The sequence below is a fragment of the Tyto alba genome, unplaced genomic scaffold (genome assembly GCF_018691265.1).
Source record: "Tyto alba isolate M040663 unplaced genomic scaffold, T.alba_DEE_v4.0 Super-Scaffold_44, whole genome shotgun sequence".
In the NCBI taxonomy this organism is placed as follows: domain Eukaryota; kingdom Metazoa; phylum Chordata; class Aves; order Strigiformes; family Tytonidae; genus Tyto; species Tyto alba.
The window spans coordinates 13634992-13662114 of NW_024881320.1; the positions used below are offsets into that span (position 1 = coordinate 13634992).

Below are 27123 nucleotides of genomic sequence, written 5' to 3' on the forward strand. Positions count from 1 at the left end.
GCAGCTGGAGAACTTGGAGTCACCACAACGCTCCTGTTCTCAGACCCTGAGGCCAGAAGAACCACTCTAATTCTGGGATGAATCTTGTAGTTCTGGAGATGAAGACAGTCAATGGCCACCCAGTGCTGGTGGCCTCCTTCCTTTCCGTCTGCTCCACCATCTCCTTCTGACATTCACTTTTCTGTCTCATACTTTTTACTGCCTGACATAACCACGTGATGAATGATGAGGTTTTGAAAAGTGCTAATTTCAAGCTTACAGCTGCTCTAGGTTGACCTGTAAGGCCACATTTGGATGGTGTAAGAGCCCCGGCACATGTTTCCTGGTGGCAAGCTGTTGGTCTTCAGAGGTTAAGAAAACACTGAAACCACTTTCAAGTGGAACTTAGTGCCAAGCAAGCTTTGGCCAAACAGCCTTTGACAATGAAATGGCAAAAGAAAGATGAACGTGGCCCATTTCATATGGTAATGGTGGGCTGAAGACCCAACAGAGTTGGTCAGGTAGCACTTCCCACACAGGTCCAGAAGAGAGGCTGGAGGTGCCAATGTGCAAAACTCTTTGGAGAACATTGGCACTAGAGGAAATTATTACTTACAGAAACTGGCTGGTGCAAGGAAAAGTAGGTGAGATTGGACACGTGGGTTTCATGCTCCTAACTCCATGAACTTTAAACCCCTCCTATGCTGCTGTGTTACTCTTGACTACAAAGGATGAACAACCATCAAATCTCAGTACTTTTTCAGTGCTTGACATCATGAAGTGCTTTCCATCAGTAGCTGCTTGCAAATTATGCTTTAAAACTGTGTTGTGTCCCAGAAGATGTTGTAGCAGCCATCACCTCAAACCCCGCTTGCTTGGGATCAGCAAATAAGCGCTGAGACTAGCACTGGGAATGAGGAATGAAAGAACGAAGCACCGAGACTAGAGCTAGAGTGATAGACATGTACTTGGCCGGCATGTCAGGCAATAACACGAGCCTTTCCCAGGCTCCACTACAGCACAGGCGAAAGCGTTGTAATGATGAAAAGGTCTGCAAAGATGCAAACCTGTCCTCTGAGAGCCTCTGTGATCCACCCACCTCCTGCCAACACAGCTCCTGCCACATGCAACCTCTCCAGGGTCCCCTGTGGTCTTATGTGGTGGTATTTAACCACGAGATCGCTCCGCCTCAGTGGGTCCCATGTGCTCCCAGCGCTGGGTGGTCCCAACACGCCGGGTGCACAGAGAGCCGTGGGACCCCCATCACCCACCCACCAGCACGCCGCCCTGTTCCCCATCTCCAAAGCTAACGGGACAAAGCCTGCACAGGGTTGGGCTCGCCCCATCCTGGAGTGTGATGCTTTAAAAGAAGTGGGGTTGGAAGCTGGCACCGTCACACAGATTGTGGCACGTCCTGCCCTACCTCTGAGCGGGGAGCTGCCCTGGGGAAACAGCCCATCCGCTGGTAGCATCCTGCTGCTGACCCAGGGACGGCACCGGCGCTCATCAGCCCGTTACAAATGTTCATCTTTAATGCCTGCTCACTCTATATGTGGATTTAAGATGCATATGATAAGGTGTCATAAAAATATCTGACAACAGAGGAAACGTTGAGCTGCTATGTGCATATTCTTTTGACACTATTTGTAGAGTTGTCTTGGTTAAAGCCTGGGATTCTGTAACAGAAGCCGCCGGCAGCAGGAGCACAGCGCCTTGTCACCTCCCAGGGGGGCACCCTGCTTCATAATCCTGGTCCGGGGGATCAGGCCCAGAAAATACAGACCAGGTCCCATCTGTGTGGTGTGTCGGGCCGCAATCACACCAATAAAAGAATTTAGAACAAAAAATCTTCTTGATAAAATTATATAAATTGGGAGACAATTTTGCTTAAAAGAAAAAGGTATATTCATGTTTTCAGAGGAAAGGGAATTTCTGTTTTTCAGTTCAACAGATCTTTTCAATCTGAAAATGGATTATTTTTAGCTATTTATACAGAGGTGCATGGAGAGAAAAAGCAGTTTCAGTTTCAAGCATTTGATACATAAGCACATACACATTATACGTAAGTACAATGTTTTGACTATACATAAAAAGATTCAAGTGCCTTCCCCCTTTCCCACCTTACATTTTGTAAAAATAGTTTACATTTTGCCCTTCCAATTTCATTTACGATCATTTTATTTCTTCCAACTTACGCTTTCCAAGGAGTAACCATTAATTTTGTAGTCCTCACTACTGAAATCCTGTAGCACTTTTAGTCCTTCCTGTGCACACACACGTAAAAGTCCCTGATAGCCCCAATACAGAGACCTCACAAAATAAAACTTAATAATTATCTGCTTGAAAAATGTTGGGGGTTTGGTTTGGGGTTTTTTTATTTTATTTTTTATTTTACCTTCCTTTTCAGTCCTAACTCTTCAAGAAGGGGTGAGTCACAGCTTTGAAATCTGCACTGGATGCCAGTTGAAAACAGAGGCTTTACACGATCAAATTGACAGATGATTCAAAGGCAGCCCTGCAACACACAGACCCATCCATATTCCGAGTTAAAAGAAATATTGCATTTTTAAGGGTAAAGAAACATATTTAAGAGATAAAGGAAAAGAAAAGTTTACTGGTCATCAATTATCATAATAAAACAGAGGAGGGGGGGAGAAATTCACTTTAAAGACATGTTAAAGCCCCCTAATCTTCAAAGAGATAAAGGAGGGCAGCGAGCCACTCCGCCAGGAGGCAGCCGCGGTCCCAGGGACACCAATCCAGCCACAAAATACACCCAGGATAAACTGGAACTGAGTGTGGTGGGGTCTGGTGGATAATAGGAAAGGAGGAAAAAGGGGACATAAGGACATGGTGGATCCAGTGGTGGGTGATGGCTTGCAGGGCTGTTGGCAGGGCCCCGTGCTTTGGGGTGGCACCAGGGGTCATGAAGGGAAGCCTCATTGTGTTCCTCTCCCTCCAAGCCCTGCTTCTCCTGTCAGACAAGCATACACACAGTTTCAGCTCAAAGCAGTTTAGAAGATGACAAAGTCATGACTGCCAAAATCTGGCTGGGGTTGGACCTGCAGGAACAGACCACATCCACAGCCCTCTGGAGTCAACGATCTCCAGCTGAGTTCAGATTAAGCCCCTGGGGCATTTCGTTTTCTGGGATGACAGTCGAGGGATGGACCATAGTCACATCACAGGTCAGGAGGGAGCTACCACATCCTTGGATCTTGCGATTGCTGTTGTGAAAGTCCAAGCCTGGGCTCTTTGCACAGGGTTACTTATAGAAGATGCAGCGTGGTGGAAAACTGTAGATGCATTTCCTCCCTTTACAAGTTTTGTAGCTTTAATTCAGACAGACGATGCTTCAAAAGCCATGCTCTAAGCAGCCCTCCGCAACGCCTTCAGCCTACCTGTCCAAGCAACACATACAAACGGGCAGGCTCCATCTACAAATTGTCTGGATTCAGCAAAGGTTATGGCAGCTCTTTGGAGTCCTGCTGAGGCATGGGGTGGGGGGAGCTTAGCACATCAAGGTGCTCACTCCTCCCAGTACCCTCAGAGGAGCTGCCTGGACACAGAGTGCTCAGAAAAATGGGAAATTGCTGCAGCATGCCTGGATTATGGATAATGCATTGTAACTGGATTATTGGATTATTAATACTAATACAGAAATGTTCCCCATTCATCCATCAGGCTGGACTGTCTCCCATTAACCACTCATCAGGTTTTCCAGAGTATTTTTCCTCAGTCAGAAGAAAACCGGACCAGCTCCACCATGAGACATCCAGGCTCTTGTTAAAGTTTGGAGAAAGCCACAGCGAGGTTCACTCCAGTTCCTGTAGCTCTGGCAGATTCAGAGCACAAAGGCCATTTTACATAGATGAGCGCAACTAAGGATATTAGAGTAAAGCTGGAAAGAAACCTGCCAAGGTCAGATGGTGGATGACCCACCACAAGGTGTGGAGAAATCCCAAAGCATCCAAACAGGGTATAAATAAGCTAGTTAGAACATGGAAATAGCTGGACACTTGCAAGTCTGGCTATTTTACTTGGCTCCTCAAGCACGTGGTATGGAGACCAATTCCAAGGAGCAGAAGACTGCAGGTGTCTAAGCTTTGAAGAGTCCCTCCAACAACGAGGTCTCATGCTGCTCCATGTCCCAAAACATGCCCATGCCTCTTATCTTATCCCTAGTGATCATTCAGCTTGTCATGTGCCAGTCTTTCACCCTCTTGGGCTCTCAAGGCTTTTAAAAGTTGTTTCCAACCTCAGAGTCCACTGATGTGAAGAGTTTATCATGAAGTTCAACACCAGAATTTTTCTTCATCTTGCAAGCCAAAACTAACATAAACAGCTGGCTCCTCATTTATTATTCTAATTCCACCATAAAACATGCCAAAGCCAGTTCTGACTGAGGTTTCAGCTGATTTACTGCCTTTTCAACAGGCAGTGTCTAATGAATCGGGTAAGCTCATGGGTCAGATTTATACCGGAGGAGCAGCTGGAAGGAGCTCACCATCAGAGCAGCCTCTCCCGGCTGGCGTGGCCGTGCTGAGAGCAGCAGAAATGCTGTTCGTGTGCTGGAAAGGGATATTCCCAAGAATTTCATATTTCCCACCACATGGAAGGGGCCACCTCTAGAATTTTTCTGTTAGCATTGAAAGAGGAAGGTGAAGGAAGAGTTTAGGGGGGTTCAGACCGTCCCCTAGCTTGGGCTGAAGAGTTTGCTTCAAGGTCAGGATTTGAAGGAGCGTTGCCCACCGGCAGCTCGTCCAAGACACCATGTGCAGACCAAGAGGCTCTGGCATATGTCACACTGCTGAGAAGGACACACTGTCAAGTGGCACGTGGTGGGTCCTGGCACTGCGTCAGGGGTCTTGCAGGGGTGGATGGGCAAGGAAGAGGCCCAACACCCCTGGTGTCAGTGGCAGCCGTGCCTTGTGCTTCTGATCACTGCAGAGAGCTGAAGCCAGAGCTTTCCACCTGGACATACTTGCACAAAACCATTGCTTCTCCTGGATCGGGGGTTTTTCTCCCCCACTAATGGAGGAAAACATTCCCAACTTCAGCTTTGGCAGGCACCATATGTAACTGGGAGAAGTTTCATGTGACCAAGAAACTCCAACACACGTTTTATCAAAAAAATTCCCAGTTGCTCCAAAATCCCCTTGCAAGACCTGCTCCAGCGAGTAGAATAGCAATGCCATCTGTAGTACATATCACAGAGCCTGGTTTGTCTCCAGCTCTCCCCACCAGAACCCTTCTGAGAAATGATGTGGGCTTCAGAAGCTCTCAGCTAGGTTAATCCCACTCAAATATAAAATGCATGCCATTTTTAAAATTTTTCTATATCAGGTTAAAAAACATTCCCAGAGAGGCAGGTTCAGCTAAAACATTAACTCTTTGAAATCCCACAGCAGGTATTTTGGCATTCCTTGATAAATCTTTTTTTTTACTTGAGATGCTTCTATTTTAGTCACAGCCAAACTCACACGTAAAGCCTACTGAGCAGTGTTTTCCATGTAACATATCACCATTAATGAATCTAGCAACTTTGCAAGGGTACCAATCAGTTATGCTTTTTCCTAGGCTGCAAGAGGAAAGCATGAAACAAGCCAAAAAAACCCATCTCCAGTTACAAACATTTTCTCCCTAGGCAGGGCAGATCAAATGAGAGCAGCCATTATCTTCACCAGGAAGAGCTTCCAAGTTAGCAGCAACATGCATTGTGCAGACACCCAAATGGCTCCAGGTGGTGTGAGATCTTCCACTCAGGCTCTGGGCCATGCTCTCCAATGCCAGGGCCTCACTAATGCCAGGGGTGAAGTCTCCAGAGATGGACACACAGATATCCACCTGTGTATCCCTCCTCTGGGAGCCCTGGGAGAGGGGAGAATGCTGTTCCTCATCATTAGGCTGATGCACATTCAAAGTCTTGGGTTGCAGGGAGCTCTTGGTCTGATGTCTCATTCTGTAGCTCACTTCTGTCCCTGCAGGGATGCGTTGAAGGGCTGCCAGTTTGTTATCTTCAAAACCCCCCAGGGCAAGATGCAAAGGGGGAGGAGGGAGGCCAGGATGAGGGAGGTCCATGGTTTCTCATCACTCTCATCACCAGAGCCTGAAGGACTTCCTTTGATCCCATCTCCTTGCCCAGCTGCAGTGGCTGGGGGATGACTTGGGAGCACAGTCCAAGAGCAGACAGACTGTCAACAAACCCAGGAGGTCTCAAATCCAGCAGAACATGGTTCAAAGCACAGTACAGTGATTTCTCATTGCTCTATCAGCCACAAACTGCCTTGACACCAGCCAGATGCTTTTCCTTCCTCAACCTGAGGCAGGTGAGTGAGCCACAGCCCTGGGGAGCCTGGGGGTTGGGTAAACCATTGGATTACCCAAACTGTCGATGATGAGCTATTCAGGCAATGCTGCTAGCAGGACAACAAGGTGACTCTCACCCAGAGCATCCCTCAAAGGCCTTCAAACCATGCTGTGCACCACAGCCTGCCTTCCTCACCTGCAAAACACCCAAGGCCTTTGCACCGTGCTGTGCTGGAAACCATCTGGCACGGCTTGTTGCTGCCTTGTTTTCTCCTGAAGGCACCAGAAGAAACAGTGCTGCAGATGTGTGCAGGAGAGGTAACCTGGATTTCACATCAGGGTTGCCAGCTGAGGGATTTGCAGTCCTTCAGCTCAATTTGGCCCAAGTGAAAACACATTTCCCTTTGCTCCATGGGCTGGACCCTTTAACAGCACAAGCACTTCAACATTTCCGTCCGGCTCTTCCTTATTCCTGCTGCCCAGAGCAAGGTCAGTCTGATTTACTTTTGGCTATATAACATTAGGACCAGAAATTTGGGTTCTTCTCACCTTCCTGGAGTACTGGCAGATGCAGCTTTCTCCAACTGTCCCCAGGCTCCTTGATGGGAGATGCAAAGAAGAGGAGGAAAAAAAAGCCTGTCTAGATGCCCATGTTCTTCTGACTTGGCTAAAATCAGATGTAAAACCAGTTCAAGGCTTGGAGCGAGGAGCTCCTGTGGATTTAACTGCGTAGGTCAAAGAGGTGGACACGCTCTTTCCCCTTCCTACAGGGACCACATGTCTGCACGATGGCTCTCAAGGGCTCTCCAGTCACCCAAGCCTTTTCTACATGAGCCAACAAAAGCAGGAGGAAAGCCTGTGCAGCCCCTTCCTTCATCCCGCAGTGCCAAACACTGCTGCTTTCCTGCAGCCAGCCAGAGAGGATCACCGCTTACTCGGGTGTCGTCTACCCCCAAAATCACACCCAGTTCTTCCCCAATCCCCAAACAGTTCTAGGGTACTTTTCCTTGCTGCTCTGCCCAGTTATCCATCCTTTTCATTAATAAAAATATTTGAGGATGATTCTTTGCATGTCTGTGGCTGCAATGGGGCACATATTAGACCAGTGTTTGTATTTTTCTATTGCTTAGGTCAGAGGGCACATCCCTCCGCCAGGAAGGGATTGTCCTCCCGCATCACTTGCACCACGCAGAAGCCCCGTTGCTCACCTTTGGCCCCTCCAGGACGGGGACGTGCCCTGGGCTTTCTCTGCCTTCTTCCTTATCTGAGATGAGAGTTACCAGCAGCTCAGCACCGTTCTCCCCCAGGAGCCTGGGGAGAGCTGCAAGCCCTGTCTGCTAACGTCATCCTGGCTCCGCCAGCACACCAGGTCTGCATTATACCAGCCACAGCAGCTTTGCCAGAGGAATCAGCTTCTTCAGCCAGCAACACTGATCAAAAGCCCTCCATCCCCTGACTTTTGCTGTAGATACAGGGGGAAAAGGTATCACAGCACGTTCATTAACCAGGTGACATTCAAATCCAGCAAACTCCCCCACCTTCCTCTAGGCACAACCGCTGCGATTTAAATTACATGGAGGGGTAGGATTTAGTGGGCTGCTGGGAGTGGACTTGGCGCACAGAATCCCATATCTGGAATAGGTCTGTCCTTTGTGTATTGTGTTATGAGACAAAGGCGGAAGAAAACACCTGGAACACTGAGGCCAGGGTGGGGGGAAGAGACATTGTTATGGTTGCTTGCAAGATTTGGGCCAGATTTGTAAAGGTCCTTGGAGGTCTGCAACCTCTCCCAGCGGGACCTGTGCACCGTGACTTGAAGCAGTAATCTGATGCCCAGAGACCTGGGCTGGGGCTTGCTCTGGGCAGTCAGAAATCCTGGGCCAACCTCCGATGAACACATGCGGAGCAGCTCTGCGTTACGTTTGCAGCAGGGCTGCCGTGTCCCAGAGGCACCGACCTGCTCCATATGTCAAGCAGAGGCAATCTCTGCCTGCGATGTGTTGGATTTGCTGCATACACGCAGACGGGACCACCTCCTTTCCCATGTGTTGACAGGACTGTACTCAAGCACCTCAAGATATATAAAAATGTGCTTGATGGGATGGAGCATGGGGCCGAGCCGAGTGGCTGACTCCCACTGCACTCGCAGGCTTGCACCTTGCAGACTTGATTCCTCCACGTCTCAGCCAGTACTTCATCTTCTAAAAACCATGGCACCCTTTTTGGCCAGGATAGGAAACTCTAGCAATGAGCTCTAATGAGCCTTCAGCTCTGCTCTACCCGTGGGACACTGCGCAAATAGCTTTTGCAGCCAAGAAAATGGATGTAACAGCCAAGGGAGGAGAGGAAATGCAGATAAACCCTCTCTTCCAGCTCTTCATGGGAAATCCCCCATCACAGGTGTGAAGAGAGGGGCAAGAGGTTTGTCAGACACCGATAATGATCTCTCCGCCCTCCCAAGTCTGCTGCGTTCCGAAATGCGAAAGCAGAAAGTTGAAGAGCAGGTTGGAATTACGATGCAAAGACACCAAGCACCAGGGCAGGGTCCTCCCATCTTCCCCCAGATGTTGCCCCTTGCCCAATGCAGCATCACCCGGGGTCAACGGTGATTTGGGGGCTCTGAACAAGAAGGTGCAGAGCATGAACTTCGCCGTGCAAAAGGCAGCATCTCCCTTCCTACTGGGAGGAAGGGAAATCCCCATAAATAAATGGCAATAGGAAAGATATTACAGGTCCTCCCAGAAAGTGCCTGGAAGCTGCCTTGGAGGCGAGGCAGGGGGAGGAAGGGAGGCTGACTGACAGCCTGATTTAAGACCTGCCTGAAAAGCAAACAAAAGCAATTGAAAACTGCATCATCTAGGAAAACTTAGTAGGTTGTATTTTCACAAGTGAGGACTGATGGTAAGACCAGCTTAATCCCCCAGGGGACTTTCCACACCTCCGCACGCCGGCTGACGGGGCCAGCTGTTTTGTCTTGCAGCTGATTGCTGAAATAACATTGTCGGGCTGGCGCGATTGAAACAGGATGGGCTGGGAGGGAGCGACCCACGACGGGGGCAGTCAGTGTTAAAAGAAATGTGCTTGGTTTCCAAGCCCCCCTTTCTCTGGCCAGACCTCAGCCCCCCCTAAGAGCCGGGGGTACCTCTTGGCCTTTACAGTGGTGAGCAATGACGCTCCGAGCATTCAAGCCCGAGCAGAGTCTCTAGGCAACTGAAGAAAAACTTCCATAAGCGTTCCCCAGTGTTTTCAGCTAATTTGGGGTGAACAGGAAACACAGCCGAGTGGTAGAAATATAACTCATGGCCTTATCTTTCCTTCTTGGGGACTGACCTGGGGACCTGCCGAGCTGAACGTGAGCTACAACATGAACTTTGGCCACGACAATCTGACCGACTGCAAATACGATGCTTTACACAACCAAGTTTTAGAAGATTACATCACGTACATGCAGACCAAAAAAACCAACCCAGGGCATTCTGAAGCTTTTTAATGACAATATTTCCATTTGCTTGTACAAAATCACAGAGTTCCTTCCTGGTAATTGCAGAAACCCAGTAAACTCCAGAAAAGGAGAGTAAAAAATATCACCTTGCCCAAAACAGGTGATGTTCAGTGCCCCCGACTCCCTCTTATCCCCCTTCCTCAAGCCTTCACTGGAATTATGAACCAGAAGGATGTTTCCTTTCCCAACTTTCAACTTGTTAACAGAGAAAAAAACCCACATGTTTTAACCAGCTCAAGACATCTCCTGCAAGGATCAGACATGCAAGCAGCAAATGTACAAGCCCCTGTTACTGAATCCTAAAACTTTTTGTCTGCACGTGGTTTAAAATCTATGTCTGATGGTTAAAGAACAAAAGGCAAAGTAAACATACTCTTACATCCATTTTTTTCAAAGTCATCTATTTTAATCTACAAACTGCAAGACTATATATACATATATATGTACAAGTACAGATATATAATTAAATGAATATGGGAGGTGGTTCACCTGGGATATTTGAACATTTAGAGCTGACAGCCTAACAAGTTCCTGCAAGGTAATAAGCCTAAGTCTGGCATCTGGGAGCTCAGGGGATGTCCATACGATTAAAAGCAGCTGAGGCATCTCTCAGTAGCTGAGCCTTAATGACCAGGCTGTGAAGTTAACTCCATCAACTTAAGCCATTCGGTCAGAGAAATCATTTAAATACTACTTTACATTTGTAACAGGTAAGGAACATGTGTGGAGCCAGTGGTGGCCGCTTGGCTGACGGGCAGTGACCCACCAGGAGACAGGACCGACCCCCTCCACGCTACAGCCCCCGTGCTCCAGAGTGTGGAGCAGGTCTGTCCGCCCACACACACGTATGTGCTGCTGCTGCCTCCCCTTCGCAGGAGCGCCCAGTGCTCTCCACACCCCAGGGCTCTGACGAGATGCACCATCTCTGCATCCCAGGTACTGCCATGACAACGCCCTCCAAACATCTGGAGTCCAGACCAGAAAGAATTTACTCCTTTCCTTCTCTAGGAGAGAAGATGAATGAACCTGCCCGGCTGACCTGAGACTGTTCAAAAGGACAGATGATATATCAGGATCTCCCCCTACATCTAGGTAATACGTGCAGGACCTGATCTCAAGGCAATCCGTCCCCTGCTCGGTCCCTGGCAAGCAGCAGCACCAGCAGGAGAGCATCCTTGGCTTCCTGCTATCCAGGAAAACCCTCTTTGCTTGCCACTGAAGCAGAGGGAGGCTGCCACTCATTTGGTGACACAGACTGCCAGCAGAAAAAACAGATTTGCAGAAGTCACACTATTTTGCAGAAATGCTGGTGAAATTTTTACCAGGAGAAATTTGCTTTCTTCCTTCCAATAACAGCACGATGCTTCAGTTGGTGCAGACGAGCAGCCTTTCTCTTTGCCCCCGTTGTTTCATTTCCCTTCACTACAATTTCTTAAGCTGAGTTACCCTTGTCACTGACAATTAGGTTAGCAAAGCAGCTCTTTAGGAGCTTATATTTTGTCTTATGAAAACATGACATTAAAAACCAGCCTGTCAAATATTCTCATATTCTCACAGTAGGAAGTTTTTCAAAATTCAATTTCATTGTAATGTTTGATCTCTTAAATTCACATCCATTTTTGCAAAGAATACATATCTTAAAACAAAGCAGCTCGGCCCTCCTTAGCTAAGCCAACACCGTCTCTTCCTCATATTCTCAGGTCTCTGTGCAACCAGCAGCAGAAAGGGTTGGACAGTTTTGTACTTCTGAGGGTTTAGTGAGGAGCAAGGCAAACAAGGTCATAAACCACCAAGAAGGACAAGTTACAAAGAGGATGTTAACAACCATGAAAATCAAAGACTTGGTCTCAAAGCTGGGTCACCCTTCTTCTTCCACCTGAAATTCTAGTTCCATAACCCAGGGCAGGCCTGCTCCCAAATACACACAGCCCCCCTGAATTCATCAAGCCTGACCCATCAAATACCTTGCTTTTCCTATCCTGACAAGATAAAAAAAGAGATGGAAATATTTATTTCACTCACATAGACTGATTTTTATTTCTATCATCAAGGATATGTCTCAAACTCCAACTCCAACTTCTCCTTATTCCAAATTAATTACATTTACCCAGCGCTATTTCAACAAGTTAAAATTTCTCAATGACTTTGCAACTCTAGTAAAATGAGAAGTGCAAGGAATAAGTCAGAAAGGTGTAAGGAGCAAAGCAGAACTTCAAATACGTGTTTGCTGCAGTTATGAATTCATCCAGGACACAAGCAAATGCTCTCAAGGTGTGATGAACTCAGGGCTTTGGTTTTCTGTAACATCTGTACTGTCTGCAAAAAAAAGAGATGGGTTATTTCAGACACATCATGCTAAAAAGTCTTCATTCATACACTTAGGAGCAAAATCTGTTTGGAAATTTTAGGGATGAGGGAGTTCCAGTTCCACCCCAACACACAGGCCATGGTTTTGGGTGGTTCTTGCTGCACTGGACAAGGCACAGTGAGCACTGTGGGTGGATGTTGTAAATGTGCAAGGGAGACCACAACATCAGCTGGGAGGGCAGAAATGCCTGTAACCATGAGGTGAGGTGAGGAGAAGGAGCATGGGGACGTTTAGAGCATCGCTGCTAAAATGCAGATGCATCGTCTTTGTCTGGGAGGGGATGGGAGCTGAGGTCCTGGAGTCCCTGGCAGAACTGTGGCTGCAAACAGCTTCAGGTGGAAGCCGAGGAAAAGCCCCAGAGAAACCATCCAGTGCCCCAGGCTGGGCTGATGGGCCACAAGGAAGTTGTGACATGTCGGGGGGAAACCTGCATCTCCCCAGTCGCTGGTACATCTCACCTGAACCGCTCTGCTCAGCCTCTTACTGCCGCACACCTTGTTTTGCCCTTTCACTTCCAGCACATCCCCAGGGCCAGCAGCTAACTCTGCTGTTTTGCCCTGACCAAAGCCAGATTTAACCCTCTTCTCAGCCCCTCCTCACCTCTGAGCAAGTTCAAAAGCCAAACACAGAGCTAACACGTTGCAGCTAGCACTTCCAAATCCTCTTCTCCCTCGCTAACGCCTCACCCTGGGTCTTGCTGGCTGGGCCTGGCTCCAAGGCTGATGCATCTCCTCCAAGCCGTGAGCATCTCAAACGTGTGACCCCAGTAACCTCCCCAGCTCCAGCCTCTCTCCACCCAACTTCCCAGCCGATGGGGGGGACAGTGAAGAAGCACCAAGCCCCAGAGCGATGGGCTTCACTGCACTTTAGCTGTGAATGGAAGGAACAGAAAAGCAACTGCCTCGACAAGCAATTGCTTCCACAACCCTCACCTTAGACATCTGCCTGAAAAATGGAAAAAGAGGAGGGGAAGGGAGGAAGGAAAAAAAAAAAAAAAGGGAAAATTAAAAAAATAATAAAAAAATAAACACAAAAAAACCCCAAACCAAAACAAAACAAAAACCAAACCAAACCAAAACAAACAAACAAAAAAAACAACCAACAAACCAAAGGCCCCACATCTAATTGATTTCCTGATGGAGACAGCTGTTTTATTGCTTGCTATTTATTGAGCATACCCGTGCTGGAGAGCTGCAGCATTTCCATTCCCGGGGGCTGCTCCCCAGCTCCCCCCTCAGTGACATGATGGCCCCCAGCCACTTCCACTCATGCTGTTGGCAGCCCCCAGCCCTGATGGAGATGGATGAGTGGGACCAGGTCGTTAATAGTGCCTTTAGCTGGCACCTGTGTGCCATGGCAGCTCACACATGGTCCTGCCCCGCTCCAGAGGTAACACCAAAATAGGCTGATTCCTTCCAAAGAGTGGCAGCTTTCCCTAAGCTATGTCACATATCCATTGAAAACTGAAAATTTCTCATTCTAAAACTAAACCTAAAACTGTATTACTTTTCAGCTTTCCAAACAAAGAAAAAAACAAAACAAAACAGAAATTTTCATGTGTGATGGAAATGGGGGGAAATTGATTCCCCCCCCCCCCCAGCAGCTTTAGCTGCAACATGTTTGTCATATTTTCCTGATGTCCTGATGAAGCTGCTATTTGCTGTCCCTTGACTCCCAGTGCCACCAAGGGGACAGCAATAACCACGAGGTCCCCAGCCACTGGCAACAGTGCCTCTGACCCAGCTCTTTGAGAAAGGGAATATTCACATGACCGTTGACTACTCTCTCCCTTTTGCTTCCAGCAAAAATCCTGCCTCCCCAAACAACTCCATGCTAGTAAACCCAAAGCATGAATTTTAAGCTGGGGTGCTCCCCAGGGAGGGCACCTTCACACGAGACAGGCTGGGATTTGGACTGAACTCATCCTATCAGCTACTGAAGTCACTCACACACATCCAAGGTTCATGAAACCCCAGTCCCACAGCAAAGGCATGCAAAAAGCATCCCCTATGTGATCTGTGAATGAGGAATTATTTTCCCTCCCCATCCCTTTCTCAGGGCTCCAGCACACCAAAAAAATACCAAGAAAATTCATTGCAAGCACTGCTATCAGCCTGTTCAGTCCATTTTCACACCCTGGGATGTGCGTTATGCAGCTCAGTGACTGCTCCCCTCTGCCCCTCGCCAACTCCAGAGCACCAGCAATTTCCCCAGCATTCCAGCTGATGGATTTACTGGTCACGTCCCAGTGCCCAGCCCAGCTCAGAACAAGGAACCAGTGCTCTGACATCCTGCCACAAGTAACAACCAATGTCATCTGCTATAAGCGTTCAGCAAGAAACCTTTGCTGGGGCTCGCAGGCCATCTCCCCCTCCAAGGAGACATATCTCCGAGCGGGCTGGGGAAGAGCAGACTGCAGGACTTTAAAAGAAAAGTTCATGCATGGGTAAAGGTCCTTTAAAATGGGATTAAAAATTCACATTTTTGTCCCATATTTTTCTGATGTTTCTAATCAAACTTATCTCAAGACAAATACAAGAATGGATTTAGTTCACTATTTTTCAGTTGTAAGACCATCAGTCATGGGGAGCCTTTGGTGGGTATTTCTAATAAGCGCATTTTTAATTCCTAAAAAAAAAAAAAAAATCTTATATAAAACACTTATCTAAAGTCAAATGGTCCCACTAAAAACTTCAGGTTCAAAGATTTTCATTAATAATAATAAAAAAAATCTCCAAAACATTTAAATTGCTGCATTTTCATCAGCTTTGCCTGAAGTCTGGCTATGCCAACAATTCTTTCCTCCACCAAAGTCCTAAGCCAAAACCTGGACAGGTTTAACACTCCAAAAACCCCCACTTCAGCAAATCTAGCTGTAATGCCCAGAAGCTCAATGGGGTCCTCTTTGCCTTCTTGGCCCATCCTCCCCAGTTATTTCCAGCGTGGGGCAGGACCGCTGGAGGGGGTGTCCCAGGGGATTTCATGCTCAGCAGCAGGTAGGTGGCCTTTGATCCCACACATCGCCTGGGGCAGAAGGGCTGGTGGACAAGACTCTGCAGAGACAGGCTCCACAGCCATCCCTCCTTTCCTAATTTCCTTCTGAAGTGCTGGAGCCACTGTCACCTCTCATTAAAAGAAGCGAATGCCCTTGTTTCAATTTCTAAGCAGAGCAAACTGGATAATAACATTAATCCCAGCAGGGGGTGGCAAGAAAAGGCACCTCCTCGCTTCAAATGTTTGGACAAAAAATTTGCTCTCATTAGGGCAGAAGTCCAGGAGATGTCGCCTTTGTAGGGCTGGCGGGACGGCGTGCGACAGGGCTTTGTTGCATTTAAAGTGCTTCTCGTCTCCTCCGAGAGTGCCCAGGCTGTTATTGGGGCCAGGCATTAGTCAGGAGAAGAGAGGGAGAGGCAAAAAGAGGAAGGAAAGCTTCAGATCTCACATTGTTGCACAAAGAAAGATCTCTGTAAATCTGTCTTCTGCTGCAAAATATGCTACTGGACAGCTGGCCCCACACACTCCTGAAAATCAGGAACAACATGGTGAGCATCAGGCTGTGGATCTCCTTAGGGGTAAAGGCAGGGACAAATCTGCCTAGTGCTCAGGCTGAGGGATGGCACCCACTGCTCTGGGAGAAGTGTCTGAGGTCACACCAGGAACGCCCAGTGCTGAGGACAGAGAATCTATTTCAGCTAAAAAGATCTGAGCTGGAAAGGGAGATCCTCGGGAGAGACCCAGGTGTCCACGGGTCCTTTTGACCAATAAGTGGGGAGAAAAAGAGGGGGAAGCACCTGAACTGGCCACACTAGGTACTGTTTCTCCTTGGACACACACTCATTTTTCCTATCATCTTCAGGAGAGCTTTTCCCCACATTGGTTATTTACATTTGCTGCTGCATTTCTCCCTAGTACACGGGTGACAGAGATGCTGAAAAACCAGCCAGGAACACGGCTCTGCTTCTGGGTGATGCCCAGTCTCAGGGACATCAAGAGGTGAGAAAAAGCTCATTTTTCCACAGCAGCAAGTATTTTTCTGTAGCTGGCCACATGCCCTGGGGAAAGGAGCTTAACTTGCAAGTTACCTGCTATCAAGTTCAGGGATCACAGCATCTCTCCAAAGTCACACCAGGGCCCAGGCCAGGAGCCTCCACAGCTGAAAGAAGGGATGTGATGGGAGACGTGGGAGAGCCAACCCTCCTAACTCAGGGCTGCTACTGCCTGTGGGCTCCGGTCACACAGGACGTGGACTGCTCGTAACGAGGCATAGCACTGACTAAACATTGACACTACCTGGACCTGATGCCATGAACAAAACACCTTTTACACAGACACCACTAACTGTAGGAAACTCTGCAAAATGCAGCAACCCAAACCTTCTTCCTAGCTCTACTGCACTTGGAAAAAGAGCACCAAGAAGCAGGAGCTGGTGTGAAAGGAGCAAAGAACTGGCAGAGAACTGTCCAAATGAAGCAGAAAGTGATGAAAATACCTATCAATAGAGAAAAATAATCACTGCACACCTTTCCTCCATCGAGATGTACGCTGTCAGATGCAAGTTTGGCTCAGCCTCAGGTAAGGGGGGAGGGAAATTAAAAGAAAGTGTTCAATTAATTCCTCATTTATGGCCAAGTATCCAATATATTACTTCCTTTGTTCCCTGAATTGCCCACTGTCAGTATGTTTAGAAACAGGTTGGAAATTAATGTTCTTCCTGTGGGTGGCTGTCAGAAAAGATAATGGATTTCTTTGGAGGGTCACTTTTTAATTATTATGTTATCACTACTGTTATGTGAAACCTCAAATCTACCCTGGGCATCTACATTTCTAGAAGTAGCCCAGTCAGATGCATCTAAGCATGGCGCTGGACTAATGCAGATTTGGGAATGGACAGTTTCCCAGCTATTGCTGCAACAAAAACACAGCTCAAAACTGCAAAACTAGCAGTGGGACTGGTGCTTAGTGCATTGGAAAATGACAAAGAAAGCTCCTCCAAGGAGAGAAACAGGCACTTCCAGAAGGTGGGACACCTTATCCTGCTTCATGTACCTAAACCCATGCTCTGGGAGAGCTTGTCTCACAAAACTCCACCAAGGTTTTAATTCAAAGGACCTTGTGTACCAACATCAATGCTGCTCTGATTGACTGTGCATGGCGGAGACTGGGAGAGGTGGCTGCACTTAGACACTTTGGTGAAGATTATATTCTTTACCAATTTCAAACTAGAGCTGGCTCATTAGAGGCACATCTTTCTTTAGCACAGAACTAACACATCAATATTTTGGTTACTAAAAGCTTGTTTTTCAAGTAAAGAAATAAAACAGTGCCATTCCATAAGGTTATTTATTTGTTTTCAATAGAAATTTTGAAAATAAAAAGAAATCAGTCAAGTTCCCAATGTTCCCTTTCAGCTTAAACCAGATTTTAACTCTGCTACATACAAAAAGAGAGGTTATTCATTCACTCTTTAGTCTTTCCAAGTACTACAGAGACTCCCTCCCAGGGTAAACCCAGGCACTTTAAAAATTAAAAACCAAACAAACAAACAACCAAGACCCAAACAAAAAGCAAAACCCCACACACATGCTTTAGCTCTCAGAAATATGGTTAACAACCAACCCGTTGCAGATCTATTGAGGATAACTTGATGGGACAAACCTTGACCGTGATGGGACAAATGACAATTGTCATGCTATTTTCAGAAAGCTTCTTCTAACATCAAGATCAAGCAGTGCCCCAGGAAACAGGATACAACCTTGGTTCAACCCTGAGTTTTCTCCAAGTGAGTACCCTCCCCTCACTCATCCCTCCTTCCAGTTTTACAGAAAACAAACAAACAAACAACAACAACAACAAAAAAAAAAAAACAAAAAACAAAAACAACAACAACAAAAAAAGCAACCAAACAAAACAAACAAAAAAACCCAAAAAAACAAACCAGAAAATTGAGTGTTGGCAAACACCAAGTGTAACCTTGGTGGTGCAGCCCCTTGCCAGGGTAATTAAACCAGGCAACTGCAACACATCGAAGTAACAAGCCAAGATGCAAGCAAGTACCAGCTTCAGCACGTAAACACCCCAGTTTATTTGGGGTGCAGCACAGCAAAGCACACAGTACTAGAGATCTGAGTGGGTTTAGTGGAGAGGTTGACTCCCCAGAGTCCCTGCCACCATCCAGCCTGGCCAGCACAGACCAGGTGCCCCGTTTGGTCCTGGAGGAGCTGGGTGTGACCTGCACCGGGGAGTGTTGAGTTGGCCCCTAAGCCTTGGCTTCCCCTTCAGCTCTCCCTCCCCGCAAGCACTGGCCAAGCTCTCTCCCTACTACTTGGCTTCTTTGTCAGTAAAATGAGGATAATGAATGATTTTGCCTTTTCTTCTGAGGGGCTGAGAAAATCCAATTTAAAAGAAATGAGAAAAAGCAGCATTTCTGAGTACCAAGTGGAACTAGAAAGCCATGGATCAAAAGCAATTGGTAAAAAAGTTATTGATGGAGGCGTTCCTTCCAAAACCACATTTAGATTGAAATCAGAACATTTTGCAAGAGCTTGTTGATTTCTACGAAATTTTTGAAGTGGGTCAAAGCATTTGCCTCAACTTTCCAGAGGCACTGTTAGAATATTTAATTTCATTTTAGATGTTATTTTGCTGGAGCATTTTGTTTAAAATATATTAAAATACTTAATGACATATTATTAGATACTAAATTTCAATATATTTTATGATGTTACATTTAAAATATGTATACAAAAAAGTCCAAACAAAATATTCTCACACATTAAAATGTCAGATTTTTATTTAAACAAATTGATTTAAAAAAAAAAAATAGTCAGGTGTTTTATGTATGCATTTTATGCATTTATTATATGTAGCATTATGAGACTTCTAACAAACTTTTTGCTTTTGTCCAATTTTACTGTATGAAAAATGCTGGCTTCTAATTGCTTTTCAGAATGTGAAAATTTAATTTCATTGCTTTCAAACCAAAAATTGCAATTCTCAATCAGCTCTCAAGGTATTGGAATTTCCCAAACTCTTTTTTCCCCTCAGAAGGAAGGGAAGAAGAAAAGACTAATTTCTATCGACATTTTTGAGTTATCTGTTAAACAAAAACTTGGAGCAGTCGATAGAAAAGGTTCAGCTTCTGGTAAGCCAAGAAAATGGAACTAGTGACAAACATTTTTCTTAAAAAGTCAAAAATTTGCAAATGCACCCTAGACCTTATGGAACATCAAAGACATTTTACCTTTCTGGGATAGCAGACAGTAAATCTTGGTTCTCAATCAGCAACATCTTTACTTGGCAACTCCTGTCATTACCTGTGGGAAGGAAAAAGAATAAATCCTTTGTCTCATGGGGGTTTTTTTAAGCTTGGGAAAAAGAAAAAGAAGAAAAAATAAATACCCTTGTGCTATAACTTCTCAGCCTCTCCTGTTAAAGGCTATTTCTGTGGGAACTACTGGGCAGCAGGCTGGTGACAGTCCTCAGTTTGGAACAGACAGCTGAGGACTATCGGCACAGTTGCAGACAACCCACTGGTGGCTTGGCAAGTGGGGGGATTACATCTTGCACATGGGGGAAAATGTGTATTAATATCACATGTGTGGTAAAAGCCCTCCCACAAACCTCTGGCTGCAAGATCATGGTGCTGTTTTCAATTCCTTATCGAATGCAAGTGAAGCTGAGAAAATAGATTAAAAAAAAATATAAGAACTATTCCTTTGTACTAGCATGAGTGGCCTGCTTGTGGATAAGATTTCACAGAAATGAAAGGCAAACTTTGCTCCTTAGCACCCCCAAACTACACAGTATTTCTATGGAATCTCAGAATATATCCGTTCAGAAGGAACCTCAGGAGGTGTCTAGTCCAACCTCCCACTTAAAGCAAGGTCCACACTGAATTCACACTGGGTTAGTTGCTCAGGGCTTTGTCCAGTCAGTCCTTGAACATCTCCAATGATGGAGATCCCTTGACCTCTCTGGGCCCTCTGTCCAGCAAAAAGCTGCAAAAAACCCTCTCCCTTCCCCTACACGGTCATATTAGTACATGGGTTTCCTTCATGGCTAATATATTTTTGTTTGTTTGGTGCATTCTTTGGTCTGACTGGGATTGTCAGATCTCAAGACCACCAAGTACTAGACAAAACCAGGTTCTACATCTCTTTCTTGGGATGGAGAATGGATCTGACAACAGCACTGTACTTTCACCCAGTCTAGGGAGCTTCAGTTTTTCCCAACTGGGAAAAAGCTACCAAGCTAAACAAAGGACATAATGCAATGGTGTGCTCACCCCTCGTCTTCTGCCAACATCGCTATTAAGTCAGTTCACATGAGATGTCTCTCATCCAGAGCGCATAGTGAAGTTTTTGCTGGCATGCATCTGGTCTGCCTGCATTACTCACCCACTAGCAGAGCTACAAGGCATTCCCTGATGGAGTCACAGCGTGCAAATAAACTTCTGATTCTATTATTGACTGTTGGGTTTATGGCACCACCAAAAGAAGCTGTTTCAGAAAAATGTTTCAGTGACTTCATAGCAGCAGTCAGGGCTGTGCTGGGAGGACCCGTGTTGTGAGAGAGCAATTCCCACTCTCCCTCTCACAATCCCTCAGCTGGAATCACGACCTTGCTTCCTTTTTCCACAACCAGGTTTGCGATGCCGTTTGTGGACTCCAGCCTCAGCTGGGGAAAATCCAGCCTGCTCCCACCAAGCAGCTGACTCACGTTGGCATCACCACCCTGCTGGTGTTTCTCATCACACCCCTCTTGTTCTACAGGACAGATCTATTGCCATGTGTTCATACAGCACCAAGAACCTCCAGAAACTGTGACATCCTAACACTATTGTTAAAAATAAAAATAAGTCTATATAAAAATATCTCTCTATATGAAAGAGGTAGGATAGTCATATCCCTGTGCTTTCAGGCGACTCCCTTAGTTGTTGTTCCCAACCTTCTTTGGAAAAAACTTGCTTCTACCTAGAAAATGAGACCCAGTCCCAGATGCAGCAATTGGAGGCTAAGGAAAGGAGGAGCTTCAGTGAGGTGCTGAACTGGAGACCAGAACCAAAGAAAACCCAGGTCACAGCTTCCCGGTGACTCTGTCCTGAGATATCACATCTCAGACTCTGCAGAAAGCTGCTGCCTTAAACTTAGTTAAAATAGGAGAGAGATTATTAGTCTAACTGGTTCACAAGATTCTCTGCCCTAAATGCAGGGCAAGGGGGGGAGGGAAATAAAAAGGAAAGATGAAGCTTTCTGTTGAACGAGTTTAGAATGGAAACCTCTTTAAGTTTCCAGGGTTTGAAATGAGGACAGTGACCCCAGGTGATGAGCTATTAGTGAGCAGAATGCAGGTGAACCCCTGAAGCTATGAAGGAAAGGTTCTTCTCTCTGGGTCCTGGTTGCAGAAATAACAGCATCCAGGGCCAGGCTGTCAGTAACACATGTGGGGTGGGTGAGGGGGTGTTTACACACTGGATATAAATGATCCTCACAGTTTGGGCTGGAGGTTTGATTGCCTGACAGTTCTACCATACCTACGGCTCGAGTGCACAAGTTCTTGAATGTTTTCATTATTTTTTCATTTGTAATTTTATTTCATAATAGTAACAAGACACCCCAGGGCAATGTGTTTCCAGGGGATTATTGCCTTCAGCTTTTTGCTTTATGACACATTCCATAATCGCCAAGAAATGTACAACCTGTCATATCTCATTACTTAAATGTGGGTTGTATAGCCATGTATTAGGCACGATGGATAGACCGGGGCCATAAAATTATATGGACATTTGGTGGCAAAAGTTAGTTTGTGCAAGCAGTTCCCGTGAATGGCTTGCAGCTGGGCTAGCTCAGTTTGGACCCATCCTCAACTTCAGAGCTCTTACAAGTTGTTTTTGCTCTTACTCTGCCCACAGAGCCATTGCAGAAGGTGCATGAACTAATTCTGTGGTCTCATGCTCCTCTGCTTCCCCCTTAGCTTGGCAAGGCTCACCCTGCCTGCAGACACAGCCAAGAAACACCCTCCAGGCAAGCTCAGCCCTGGGACGACTCACAAGAGTCCCCTGAGGGCTTACAAAAGGCATGTCCCAAGTCAGGCTCCTTCTACCTTTTACTACCCACTGCCTATAAGTAACCATCCACAAGATTTCCCGGAGACACCCATGATGTGGATGAGGAAAAAAGAGAGAACACAGAATGTGGGTCATGAGCTGATTTCTTCCAAGGAATCCTGTGGTTCTGGATTTATTTTAAAGTTTCAGTCAGTCTGGGCATCTGGCACAGGAAGCCAAATGTCTGAAAACAGGGGTCAAACGTAGACACCCTGGCTTTTGGTCAGCTGCCAAGGGTCAGGAGAGCGGTAGTCAACAGATGACCTGCAGGGGATGTTCTCCTTGGCCAACAAGTTTGGGTGAGATGGGCAGGACCCCCATTCAGAATGACCTCACAAAAAGCCCTCAGCACCCCAGGATGCTTTAACCAGAGCTGTTACACCACGGCCAGGAAGGGCTGGTGGTTATGAGCTCTTCTCTGGCACTTGCAGGGACTCAAACAGGAGGCCATTCATGGGGACCCAGTCATTCCCAGCGGCTGTACCAGCTCTAGTTCCCAGCACTCTGCTGCCCTCAGCATATAAGGAAGTTTTGTCACCCTGGGTCTGAGTTACTGGACAGGCTCTGATGCCTTTTCTCAACAGCACATCAGGCTGAGGGTACAGCTACCTGCAGTCTGGTAATGAGGGAGAACAACAACACTCAGCTGAGCACAGAATGAAGCTCAAGCTGATGAAGAGCACTTTTGTACAGCTCCAACACACAAATGCTCTTCAGATCAGAGGTTTCTGACCCATCACCTTGCAAAAGAATCAAGATCAAGCTAAAGACTAAATATGCAGAGGCAGCAGCTAGAGGGGACCTCTCTGGAATGCTGTGGGGCAGATGGCCCTTCATTATGAGGGGCCCAAATCCTTTCTTGGTTGGACTCAGTGATCTTAAGAGTCTTTTCCAACCTAAATGATGCTATGATTCTTGAGATGCTGGTGGATCTAAGGGACAGCATAAGCAAGCAGGAAGAATTCCTCATATGTATTCAACTGTAAAAGGCAGTTGTGAGATGCTGTAGAAGACACTCTTAAGCCTTTACCATAGAATTGCAAATGCCTTTCTCTGACTGGGAACACTCACAATAAGGTTCTGAGAGCTGGACCACCAGGAAGAGCATTACCAAGAGATAAATTGAGATTCATGATTTGTCTGGCAGGCTCCATTGCAGCACAAGTCTTGCACTTGGCTCTGAATGACAGGTCTGTGCTAGCACACACACAACTGCAGGCTGGTCTTTCAGCCCAGTCCATCCTGGAGATTTCCCAGGACCACAAGGAGGCTCAGTCCCTGCTCAGTTAGGCTACGATGGAGATTTATTTTTTTGTTTGGCTGGAGACAAACAAAAAACCACAAAGCCTAGAAGAATCCATGACCTAGCCCTTTAAAAACACAACCATGAAATAAATTCACAACAAGGTTTTTCATCTTAAGGAAAGCTCATCTTACCTGAGTCCTGGAACAATGGCACAGGGGTAGAGTCTTCCCTTCTTCGGGGAGCGCTGGCGATGGGGCTCGCAGCAGGTTTTCCATGTGCTGTGCCTTTAAGCTCACTATACTTCTGCCTCCATTTCCAAACAGCAGCCTTTTTGTTCTCCAGGCTGCTGCAACTTGCAGATATGTGCACCATGCCCTCTTTCGCAGGGTGATGATTTTTTTTTTTTTAATCTTGCTGTTCTCTATAGTCTGAAGTTAAAGACATTCAGGTTAAAAATACATGGCTGAGGTGTTTTTTTCCAGACCACCTCCTTCCTTTACCCTCAGAAACTAAAAGTACTTTCCCAGTTGAGCAGGATCAGCCTCCCCCAGGTGACAAAGGCAATTTATTAAGACAGAAACTACAATTATGCACAGACAGATGCTCCTCTTGGATATATGGAGACAAATACACTTCGCTGCTATACTCAGACACTCTACAAATAAAGTGCCTACATCACTTCTGCTATACCACTAGCTCACACTCAAGTTTCCCTTTATTCTCTGCTCGAGAGTGGCTAAACATAAATCTCAGTCTTCCCAGTAGCTTCTAAAGGTTTTTTCTCCTTGCCAAGTTTCCTCCCAGTTCCCAGGGGGCAACCAGCAGCCACACAGCCCCTTTTGTGCTCCAGGGCTCGGCTAACAGGCCCCACCTGGGCCGGCAGGCAGGAGGGGTGCCCTTGGCCATGCTCAGAGGGCTGGCACACCATCAAAGAGGGCTTTGAGAGGGAGCTGCTGCTGGGTCTCCGATGGCAGGGACACCTCACCGAGCCCCAGCGCTGCTAAGGAGGAGGGGGTCTGCAGGGCAGGGGCTTGGACACCCCACAAGTACCTGGGCTTGGGGTGCTGGAGGCTCTGGGGGGGATGCTGCTTGCAGGTGGGAGCCAGGACATAAGAGATTGGTGTCGGAGGGAGAAGCTGTGTCCTCTCTATTTCTGTTTGAAAAGCATAAAATACAGACCTGAGCCTCATTGAATTCAGTGGTCAGGGGATGAAAATCAGACCCTACAACTTTAGAAATGAGACATCTTCACCTCTGTTGTCTCTGGGATGTAAAAATTCGGATGCAGACACAGGGTGTGTTCAGGGCCCAGCTGGAGATGTTCCTGTCCCCACTCCTCACCACATCATTAAAACCAAACCATTCCCTCCACTCTGCCCGCGGAAGGGGACACGTGAGTGCCCCCCGTACTGCAAAAATCAGCCAGAGCCCTCAGGGCATTGCCAACAGCAATGAAAATCAGCTTTAAGGGATGCTCCTGTGCCCTATTCTGCTCTTAAGGGACAGCACCTTCCAGGGGAGGAATGGAAACATCATCCAGGGCCCTGTGATGTCCACCACCCTGAAACATCTGAAGTCCCCACAGCTCTTGCTCTGCAGCCTAGAGGGCTCAGACAGTGCTCAGCGTGGTGGACACAGACTCCCCTGTGCTGGTGGAGCTTGGGCACATCTGTTGGCTGCTGGGCCAGTGGCTCTGGATGGTGACAGCCACTGAGGTCTGTCCTGGGCCATAAAACTCTTCTGGGGGTCACACTGTGAGTTAGTGAAATCCTGTAGTCACCTGGGGACAGGTTCAGGTAATGAAGAAGGAAAAAAAGAAAAAAAAAAACACACAAAATCAGGTGAGAATAATAAATCCTTTGCAATGGCTTCTCTTCCTCCTGCTTTCTGTTTGTGGTTTTTTTTTCCCATTATTGTACTAGTTGCTTGGTTTTTCTTTTGGTCTTCTAACTTTTCTATATCACTTTATTTTCCCAGTCTTTCCTCTTCTTTCTTTTTTTAACCATTTTTCTGCACTTGTGTTTCTTCTGTGCAGACCATGGCCCACGTTTCATTTACACCTTACCTGGCTTGTGTGTCTGCTCTTTGTGCACAGTGTCACAGTCCAGGTTGTGGTTTGCATGAACTGTTGATGTGCTCCCATTTCTTCTCTCTTTTTTTCTGGAGACAAAAAAAAATATATATATATAGATATATATCATTTTCCTTTGTGGTTCCTTCATATTCAAAACTCCCACACACTTTAAAGTCATATCTAATGCCCTTTCTCCCTCCCATGCCAGGCACTGACCACTGCAAAGGGACACTTGGGGGCCACAGTCCCAGTACGTGGCAGTGCCATTCCTGTCCTAATTACACCAGTGCTGGTGGAAGAGCCCAAGGTGCCAAACACCTCCAGACAGGTCTGCAGGGGATGGGATGACAACACGTTTCTCCCTCTCCTGCAGCATCTTCTCCCCCTGCCCGGCCCTCTGGGAGCACTGCAGTGGGCAGGTCGCAGCGAGGAGGTAGCGTTTCAGGCTGCCGGCAGACTCGGGAAACCTTCACTTATACTTCCATCATGTTTCCAGCCCTGGCAGGAATGTGTTTATTTATAAATGCAAAACGAGACTGTGATCTCATGTCTGCAATGAAGCAGGCCCTGACAAGTCACGCAAAACGGTTCGTTACTGCAGGGACCAGAATAGCAACATCCAGCCCAGGGCTCTGCTGGTGGACAGATTAGCTGCAGGAAGATACTTTGGGAATATACCCTGGGAAGAGCAGGATATTTTTGGCTTCCATAAGGTCCCTATGTGTTAAGATAAAGGGGGATAGTGAAGAGGAGGGTGGGCATAGTGGGATGTGCACGGTTCTTCCAGCACACTTGAGGATACATGGTGATTCTCCAGCCCCTCTCCCTTGCAATCACAAGGCATCAATCCCAGGAGCTACACAAAGTCCATTCCCTTTACAAACATCCCTCTGTTCCCCGAGTTTGCCTCTTACTTTCCTCTGTTTCTTGTGTCGGGGCGATACTCAGGCAGCGATGCTGAGTCCCAGCTCCCACGCAGTCTCACGACTCCCGGTTGCGCTGTCACGAGCAACACCAGGTTTATTGAATGTGCACCACCAAAACACAGTGCTTCTCACCTTGAATGGGTTAAAAACGCATTTAAAATAAAGCTAGGGGGTATTCCAAAACAAACTCCCCGTTTCAATGATTCTCCAAAATCTCAAGTCTGAGATGCCTTGCTTGGGGAAAACCTTCTCCCAGACTGGGAAACCACCCCGTGGGAGGTGTAAGCGCTCCTCAGCCGTGCCCTGGGGCTGCAAGCCCGGTGCGTTTCACACCAAACCGTGGGAAAAAACCCTGAAGCCAGACGTTCCTGGAACGGTCCAGCCCACGCGAGACGCCGGGTGACAGGGACGAGGCGCTGCCGAGCGGCTGAGCCGCTTCCAGGCGAGGCTGAGCCGCTGCTGCAGGGCCCGGGGGTCCCCAGGTGGGGGGAGCAGGAGCCGAGCCCCCCCCCGGGACCGGCGGCGGGGAGCGGGGGCTCTCCCCGGGCCGGGGAACGCTAGAGGGCAATAGCGGCATGTCCCACGCAGGAGCGGCTGAGAGCCGGCCGGGGGGC

The 27123-nt window shown here is 47.2% G+C and overlaps 1 long non-coding RNA gene across 1 annotated transcript; it reads right to left on the reverse strand.

Annotated features, from left to right (window-relative positions):
* Nucleotides 1-11562: 11562 nt before the first annotated feature.
* LOC122154694 lies at nt 11563-26606 on the reverse strand. The gene is made up of 5 exons (XR_006166743.1): nt 26498-26606; nt 25575-25669; nt 23701-23937; nt 19399-19471; nt 11563-12106 (listed from the first exon to the last, which is right to left on the reverse strand). It is a non-coding gene; the product is annotated as an uncharacterized LOC122154694 (long non-coding RNA).
* Between the last annotated feature and the right edge of the window lie 517 nt (nt 26607-27123).